This window comes from Silene latifolia, chromosome X (assembly GCF_048544455.1).
Source record: "Silene latifolia isolate original U9 population chromosome X, ASM4854445v1, whole genome shotgun sequence".
Classification (NCBI taxonomy): domain Eukaryota; kingdom Viridiplantae; phylum Streptophyta; class Magnoliopsida; order Caryophyllales; family Caryophyllaceae; genus Silene; species Silene latifolia.
In genome coordinates, this window is record NC_133537.1 from 236,302,557 (window position 1) to 236,312,047 (window position 9,491).

Below are 9,491 nucleotides of genomic sequence, written 5' to 3' on the forward strand. Positions count from 1 at the left end.
CCCTAGATCACGAAAAATCCCTGAACCTAAAACTCCTCCTAGTCAAAATAACCTAAGGTTTAGAAAAACGACCAATAGACAGGTATGGGTACGAAAGGATTTAGTATATAGAGTAACTAACCATAGGGACCCAACCTAGCTTGGGTACCTAAAAACTGTATCTAATCCTCTCTGCAGGAAGTAGTAAAAGAAAACAATCAATGGTATCTTGACAGTGGATGCTCAAGACACATGACTGGAGATAAAAATTTGTTTCTTTCACTCAAGCCTTTCAACGGAGGAAAGGTGACGTTCGGGGTCAACAAAAAGGGAAAAGTGATCGGCATTGGGAAAATTGGAATTTCTAAGTCACACGCGATAAGTGATGTCTATCTAGTGGATTGTCTAAAGCATAACTTGCTAAGCATATCTCAACTATGCGACAAAGGTAAAAAAGTTGTTTTCCATACTGATAGTTGTCGCATTATAATTGAAGGAACTAGCAATGTTATTCTTGGAGGCCACAGGAAAAGGAATGTATATATGGTAGATTTAAATGTTGTGTCTACTAACTCTTTTTCATGCATGAAAGTTACACTCGATGATCCCTGTTTGTGGCATAAACGGTTTGGTCACATTTGCTCACTAACCTTGAACAAACTCAGGAAGTGGGACTTGGTTGAAGGGTTACCTAAGATCAAGTTCGACCAAGAAAAGATGTGTGACACGTGTGCTAGGTGTAAACAAGTAAGATCATCATTCAAACCTAAAAGAGTACTAAGCACAAATCAAGCCTTGGAACTAGTACACACGGATCTATGTGGTCCTATGAAGGTAAGGAGTAGAGGAGGATACAGGTACGTCTTTGTTCTTGTAGATGATTACTCAAGGTATGTATGACCTATCTTTCTTCCTTCAAAAGATGAAACATTTGATGAATTTGATTGTCATATGAAGCGTGCTCAAAATAAGTATAAGACTAATCTTGTATCTATTCGTACGGATCATGGCACCGAGTTTGACAATCAATCTTTTATAGAATATTGTAGAGTTAATGTTATAGTTTGACTATAACATTAAGATGCTGAGTTTATTTTACACGACTTGAATTGTTTCAAAATTATTTTTGAAAATTGTTTAAGTTTATTTTAAATGTTTTAGTAAAAGTATTTATTAAGTAAAGCCCGGTTTAGTGCGGAGTTCGGTTTATATTAAATGTTGGTTAGTAGTCATTTTGGGTCAACTTATGAGTTGGACCATGCTACTAATTAGGGTTTTAATATAGCTACTCCTAAAACTTAAATTCTAATGTAATATTGAGCTAGGGTTTACATGAGTCACGAGGCATATGAGTCGTGATATTTCTTGTGACCTAATATATATTTTGTAAGATTTTATTCTTTAAATAATATCTTTACATATCTTTTATATCTTACTTGATATTATTATTTATGATAAAGATATTCTTGTTATGGAAAATCTTATCATATCTTAGAATTTATGGAAAAGATAATAACAGAACAATTTATATTCTATCTTTTGGAATATTTTTTATTATCTTTAAGGCTTTAAGGAAAGAAATAATAGAAGATATGATTTGTTTACATATCTCTTATTTCGGCTATTAGGGTTTCGTGAAAACCGAGTAGCCTTGTTCCTTCCTTCCTATAAATACTTTGCTTTTGCAACATTTAAAATTAGAGACCTTAAGCATAAAATTGATTTTTTTTTCAAAGATAAAAACCGTGTATTTCAAGCAAGAAAACCAATTTGCAATTTTCAAAAGGTCATGTGTTTTAAACTCGTATGTTCATTTCTTAAGTTATCGTTATAAGATAATAGTGCTCAATAGATTTCTTACTTGTTCATTAACGTGAACCTTTGCAAGAATCATTAGTGCTTTCTTATTAGCGTAAGTTAGTCACTCGAGTATTTAACGGTAGTCATAGAGTTACAGCTAGAGTTAGTTGTACGAGTTGGGTTAGTAAATTTGTAATCCGTAGAAAGGTACTAAATTTATTAATCGAGAATAGTGGACATAGGTTTCGATTTGTGAAACTGAACCACTTCAAAAACCGTGTGTGTCTTTCTCTTTCGTTTGTTTGTTTACTTCGTTCTTACTTGTTCAATAGTTGATTAGTTAAAGTTTAATCAATAAACTTTAAATAATCAATTATACTCATATAATCGAAAAAGCTTTAAAAGTTTTGAATCCTCAATTCAACCCCCCCCCCTCTCTTGAGCACTTTGGATCTATAGACTCTTCAACCTCTGAATTCGAGATGAGCATGATGGTAGAACTTAAGTTCTTCCTTGGGCTTCAAATTCAACAAACTACTGAAGGAATTATGATACACCAACAGAAATACATCAAAGAGCTGATCAAGAAATTTAGTATGGGAAATTCTAATTCTAAGCCAACTCCTATGGTTAAAGAGAAGAAGTTGAATAAGGATAAAGACGGTAAGTCTGTCGATGAGACAACTTATCGAGGTATGATCGGCTCACTTCTTTATGTAACTGCAAGTCATCCTGATATAATGTTTAGTGTATGCGTATGTGCTCGATTTCAATTGTGCCCTAAAGAATCGCATATGATTGCAGTTAAGAGAATTTTGAAGTATTTAATTGTACATCGAAATTATATCTATGGTATCCTCTTGAGTGTAGTTTCGATCTCATAGGGTATTCAGATGCAGACTATGCAGGTTGTTCACTTGATATAAAAAGTACTTCTGGCATAGCTACGTTTGTTGGACCATGCATCAATACATGGGGGTTAAAGAAGCAAAATTCTGTTGTGGTATCTATAGCGGAGCCGAGTATATTGCCGCTGGATTGGTATGTTCTCAACTTTTATAGCCTAAGCAACAGTTATGTGATTACGGTGTTAGTGTTGGGTGTATTCCTATTTTATGTGATAACACGAGTACTATAATTATATCTAAGAACCCTGCGCAGCACTCGCATACTAAGCATATAGACATTAGACACCTTTTTCTACGTGACCATGTAGATAAGGGCAATATAAGACTGGAATTTTGTAGTACAGAAAAACAATGGGCTGACATTTTCACCAAAGCATTGGCTAGAGAACGTTATGAGATTTTACGGTTGGAAATTGGTTTAATCGGTGGCACCTAAACTATCATAAATATTTTACTGCCCTTATGACTGACTAGATTTGACGAGATTATATGTCTATGTTCGTATTTTCCGTTGCAAGTACATTCTTATATAGTATTTTATTATTTTATAAGAATATTCTGTTTGCTAGTCTGTTATATTTTGTGTTGTATACAAACCATATTTCTCGTTATTCACATATACATTCTAAGGTTTAGAGCTTCATAAACCAATGACATTCGTGATTGGTTTCACTTAGGATGTGAGTAGTACTCCTTACATGGCATGTAACATCAAATTGAATAAGCATGAAATTTGTCTCTTATTGCCTGTATACACTCGGTTTGTGGTGGTGACACATGTGGCGAGGCGACCCTTCCTTTACGTTTTACCTACTAACCTCACAATAGCCAAATTTGCCTTGTTTTGACCCATTTATTCTACTACATTTCATATGGCCTACCCTTGTCAAGCTAGTCTTGTTGGTAAGTTTGGAAGTCATGTTTTGGTCAATTTTGTTGATTTGGTGATGGATATTGGAAGGAAGAAGAAAAAGATGGACTGAAACAAAAAAAAATGAAAAAAGGAGAAAAAAGGAGAAAAATGATACTATAAAAGATGGAAAAGCAAGAATCTCATATTACTCCTATTCTTATCATTTCCATATTACTTGAGGAGAAGTACTTGTTGATGTAAGTGAGTTTGTGCCATACTTGGCATGGTGCATCATCTTTCATGTTGGGTTGGAAAGTGGAATATGGCTAGTTTTGATTGTGATCGGTTCTAGCTTGGCTTTTACCTCCACATATCCAAATTATTTTGCCCCTTCTTACCCAATTACCTCACCTCACATTACTTTGTAAGTCCTCGGCATGTGTTTTGGACCTCGCTTGGTTGGCGTGTGTATGTACGGTCACTAGAGATATCTATCATGTTAGATTACATGTATGCTTTTGTAGGTCGTAGTTAGGTGAGTGACTACTTTTCTTCTCTCCTACAAAATCTGTACTCAACTTGGTTTGTATTACATACTTTATATGTAGGGCTTGCTTATGTTGAAGTCGTTCTTATGCTATAATACTTGTCTTGCTTAACATTTCTTGCCTCGGTTGATATTATTCTAGGCGTTTTATGTCTGTTCTCGTCTTTTCGATGATGTCAAGAGGGGGAAGAAAATGATCGTGACTTAAATATTTGCCTAAGCTTGCTCCTTGTCAAAACCTTTAATCTCTTAAGGTCCTTAGATGCTATACTTTATATATAAGTGGATTGTTCTTGCGTAGTATTATGTTGAGGGGGAACTTACACTTAGTCACAAATCATAAGAAACTTGTCATCATCAAAAAGGGGGAATTTGTTGGACCATATAGTTATATGATTGTGTTTTGATAATGACATGTGTGCTTAATTATATATATACTCTTGCTCGTAATCGTTTGTTTAGTCTTTAATAGATTGATTAAAGTTTACAATTTAAGCAAGTAATGTTATAGCAACCTTGGCTATAAAATTGAGGATTTGTGAAGCATCATTCAAGTAATGTTATAGCGGCTTGAGCTATAACATTGAAGATTCTTAAAGCGTCATAGTAACTGTAACAAGTTTCAAGTATAATGATCACTCAAGCAAAATGCTCGATCAACTCTATAACAAGCTCAAGATGAAGAGCTTATGATCAAGATGAAGAGATGCTCCTACTACTGAAGATCTCGAGGAAGATTAGCTAGTATAGGTCATCATTCGATAACGGTAATTTTAGAAGTAATTTTGACAAGTAATGTTGTAGTTGTTTTAGTTATAACTTTACTAGTTGAACTCAAAATTATAGGTGATTCTACTATAACTTTGAGCTGCAATATGAAGAACACGGTTTTTATGTTTTTAAAATATATTTTTCAAAGCTAAATCATAAAATCTTTAAAGAAACGTGTGCTTATAGTAGAGTAAGATTTGGGACATGATTAAGTCGAATGAGTTTGAGGTTATCCTATTGATTAGTAAAACAACTTATGAGTTATCATGCTATCTAGGGTTTTCCTTCTACTCTTATCTAAACCGTAATTATCTAACCTAATATCTTACCTAGGGTTTCGAGTTGGGTGGCCGGCCTATGAGCCGTTTTTCCTCCTTATTCGAATACTCCTTGTACAAGTTAGGGTTTGGAATAAATCTATTGATAATATTTGATTAGAGATTTGTTATCTCTTTTATATTATTAAGATTTATTCTTTCCTATCTTTTAGGATTTTATTGTTGTAAAGATAGAAGAATAAGATTGAGTAAATCTCAAGGATAATATTTGTTAGAGATACTCTATCTCTTTATATTATTTGATTTATTATTTCCTATCTTCTAAGATATTGTTGGATTAAATATAGGAAGATTAGATTGCTTTCTTGCTCTCTACTTCACACGAGATCCACGGATATCTAGGGTTTAGGTAAAGATCTTAGATAAAATATTTGTTAAAGATATTTTATCTCCTTATATTTATTTCATATCTTTTACTAAGATTTTATTAGAATTAATAAAAGGTTTAAGATCTTTTTCTTACTTGGATAAGAATTAAAGTAGATCAAAAGAATATTTGTTAGAAATTTCTTATCTCCTTATATTATTTTTATTCTTTCTTACTTTCCAAGATTAAGGAAGATTTGACCGAATCTCTTTCTTGCCTTACAAGAGATCCACACGGCACATCTAGGGTTTTAGCTTAAACCTAAATCTCATTCTCTACTATAATTACAAACACATATTCATTCTTTCAAATCACTTTTCAACCTTTGAGCTTTAAAAATCCACTTGCAAACAAAACGTGTTTATCTTAATTTTGCAATTGAAAATTGTTTTTTGAAAAGTCGTGTTCTTTATAGCGATTACTTTTGAAATTACGTTATTGGATAATAGTACTTCATATTGTTTCTACTCGTTCAATTCTGTGAACATCTAGAGGAACAATCAAGTGCTTTCTTAGTAACTTAAGATAGTCAAATCGAATATCTAGTGATATTCAAATCGAGTTATAACTAGAGTTAGTTATACGAGTGGGTTGATAATTTTGTAATCCGGAGAAAGGTACTAAAATTATTAATCGAGAATAGTGGACGTAGGCTTCGACGTGTGAAGCTGAACCACTTCAAATATCGTGTGTCCTTACAATTTTCTTTATCGTTCATTTCATTACGTTTATAAATTGTTTAGTTAATTAGTTAAAGATTAATCAATAAACTTTAAGTAATTAATTATTTAGACATAAAATAAAAAGTGGGCATAAATTTTTAAATACTCAATTCTAGAGCTGGCAAAAGCTGACCCGACCTGAGGAACCCGACCCGACCCACCCGAAACCCGAACCAATACAACCCGAAGATTGGGTGACCCGAAACAGAACCGACCCAACCCGACCCGATAAACGATAACATCCTTATTTTTTCCAACCCGAACTCGACCTGAATCGACCCGACCCGACCCGTGACTCAATATTGACTCAACCCAATAGATGACCCGATAATGAATTAGCTTAATAATGGTGTAAATAAGACCAAATTGACTGACATTAATCTTAATTTTTTTCACTTAAAATTACAATTAATACACCTACACGTTTAAACATAAATTTACCCATCTAAAACTAAATACATAAGAGAAAATATATGCTTATAATCTGACCCAATACTGACCTGACCCGACTTGCCACCCGCTAATGACCCGACCCGAAGATGACCCGACATGAACCGTAACCAACCCGACCCGTCGATAACCCACCACAACCCAAACCCTATATGACCCGACCCGTAACTGACCCGATTGCCACCTCTACTCAATTCACCCCCCCCCCCCCCCCCCTCTCGAGTGTTTCGGCTTGGATAGACTCTTCATACATTATAAAACACCCTTGTCATTATCAAAACAAATCATATAACTATATGGTCCAACATATGTAATATGGCTAATTAGGGGGTAATAATAAGGGGCTTTGTAATGTATAATAGTGTAGGATGTATTTGTGATAGTATTGTGTGATTTGTATTGGATGAGACGGTTTAATGACACGAAATAGGGCGCATTCGAGTAGCATATGAAGATTGCTAAAAGGTAGGTTAATCCTACTCGGTTTCAATAATGTGGTGTTATTTATGTTATTGTTAACGTTGTAATTAGTCTCACATAATTAGGGCATTTGCATTATAACATGTTTAGTGGTTAATTGCATCATTAGGGAGATGATTTTGATATGTTGAGTTGTAATTTATGTATTGGTTATTATCGTATATGTTGAGGATGTGTTGTTGTTGTTGAAGAGACGTAAGACGGTTGGGAGACCATCTTAAGCTTGAGTCCCTTCTTGGAGCTTCCCACACCGAGAGGGATGTGCACACTAATGACTTGAGTACAGAGGGACTTTTGTGGTTGAGGCACGACATCTGGCAGGGGGATCCGGTTGGCTTCCGGACCTGGTACGTCTGGGCGTGTCCCGGTACCTTGTTGTGAGGTGTGTTATCGTTGGCGTGTCCCTGGCATCTGTGGTTGTGGGTACGTTTGGGCGTGTCTCGGTACCGGCGTGGTGATGGTATAATATCGTGTCTCATTCATATCATTGGCATATTGTATATTTACCTATCATGTTGTGTCGTATGTTTAATTATTGAAACTGACGTGTTCTGTGTATGTGTAAATTGTCACCTATTTTCGGGGTGGCATGTGTCAATCCATATGATATTTCCGATCATATGGGGAGTAGTCTTTTACAAGTTGTTTTGGTATCACGTGGGAGACGGGACGAGCCTTGGACTTGGAGTCGAGTACATGGATAGTGTTATATGACATAGATGGTAGTCAAGTTGTATAGCTCACATTTATTCATTTATTCACTTATGGTTATGTAATTCACTAAACACTTTATTTATATTTAATTGTTTCTTAATTGCAACTCCGATTATACCGCCTCGGGAAACCGAGATGGTAACATCCTCCCATTACCTTGGCCGGGTAAGAAAGGGGTGTTAAAACAACAAATAATCATTCACATGAACTCATTATGCATGGATCTATCCCATAATTACTCCACTATTCCCCCCCCCCCCCAACTAACCCTAGTTGGAAAACTATTCACTATACATCATGGTTACCATGCCAACAATGGTGTTAAATATCATAAAACAAGTAAACATGATGATTAAGCAAGATAATAAACAAAGGAATAACAAAAGAGAGGGTTAAAGAAAGTATACCAACAAATTAAGCCAAAGATGGACATAAGTAAGAAGGATCCTTGAATAACGATGAACACTTGTCATTAAATTTCAATACAAAACCCAAGAGATCCAAATGTAAACTACTGAAAGAGTAAATTGAAAGAACAAAATTGAAATATTGATTATTGAAAGATTAATGTAAATCGAGGAAGGATTAAGTCTAATCTAGGAAACATTAACAAGCAATCTAAACTAATCTAATCTAAGCTAAGGAGGTTTCCTCCTAATGAGGCTTTAATCTAATCTAATCTAATCTAAACTAACTTAACCCTCTAATTATTACAAAGAGGGTATATACAATGGCTACAAGATTAGGGTTGATTAGGATGGAGTGTCGTACAAGAAGGAGGTCCCGCAAAGGGAACCGGGAGACTCCCTGAACCATTTAGCCGGATTCAAAGAACAAATACAAACCCTGTCTGAGAATATGGGCGAGCTCTCGAGAAGCTTGGCCGAGCTTGGATAATCCGGGCAAGCTCTGGGACAATCCGTGCAGATTCTAGGTCAACTTGGGTATTTGAGCTCGGATTGTAAAACGGACGTCATTTCCTCATCCGGACTCCTATTAGAGTGACTCAAAAGCCTAGATCACTTGAGTTTTCGACGCTGATCTTGCTATGAAGGTTTTAGAGCCAAAAAAGGGCCTCTTAGTTTGGATCCAAGCGATTTCCTCTTGTAGTCGCTCCCTTGTGGTAATTGTTGAACAATAACCTCATGGGGCTTGGCATCAAAACCATCGTATATCTTGATTTATTAAACAAAGGGTCCATGGTCTTTATCTCCTCTTAATGCTTGGTCATTAGATGCGTTCATTTAGCTCTAATTTGCTCCGTTTATGCGCGATTTATGCTTCTTTTGCTTCCTTTTCTAAAAAATGGCACAAAATCTCCAAGAAAATCAAATAGGAAGCTAAAGACGTCAAAATGACCCAAATAAGTGCAAATAAGCATGCTAAACAAGGTTCAATAAGGGATTAAAAGTACGCTTTTTATGACCACACCAATAAGCTATAGTCTTCTTAACAGATAAGACTTCTCTATCAACTAAAAGATAACTGATAAGCTGTAACTTATTGAATAATCTAACAACTTGTAAAGTATAAATAATTCTAAACTTAATCTAACAACTAAC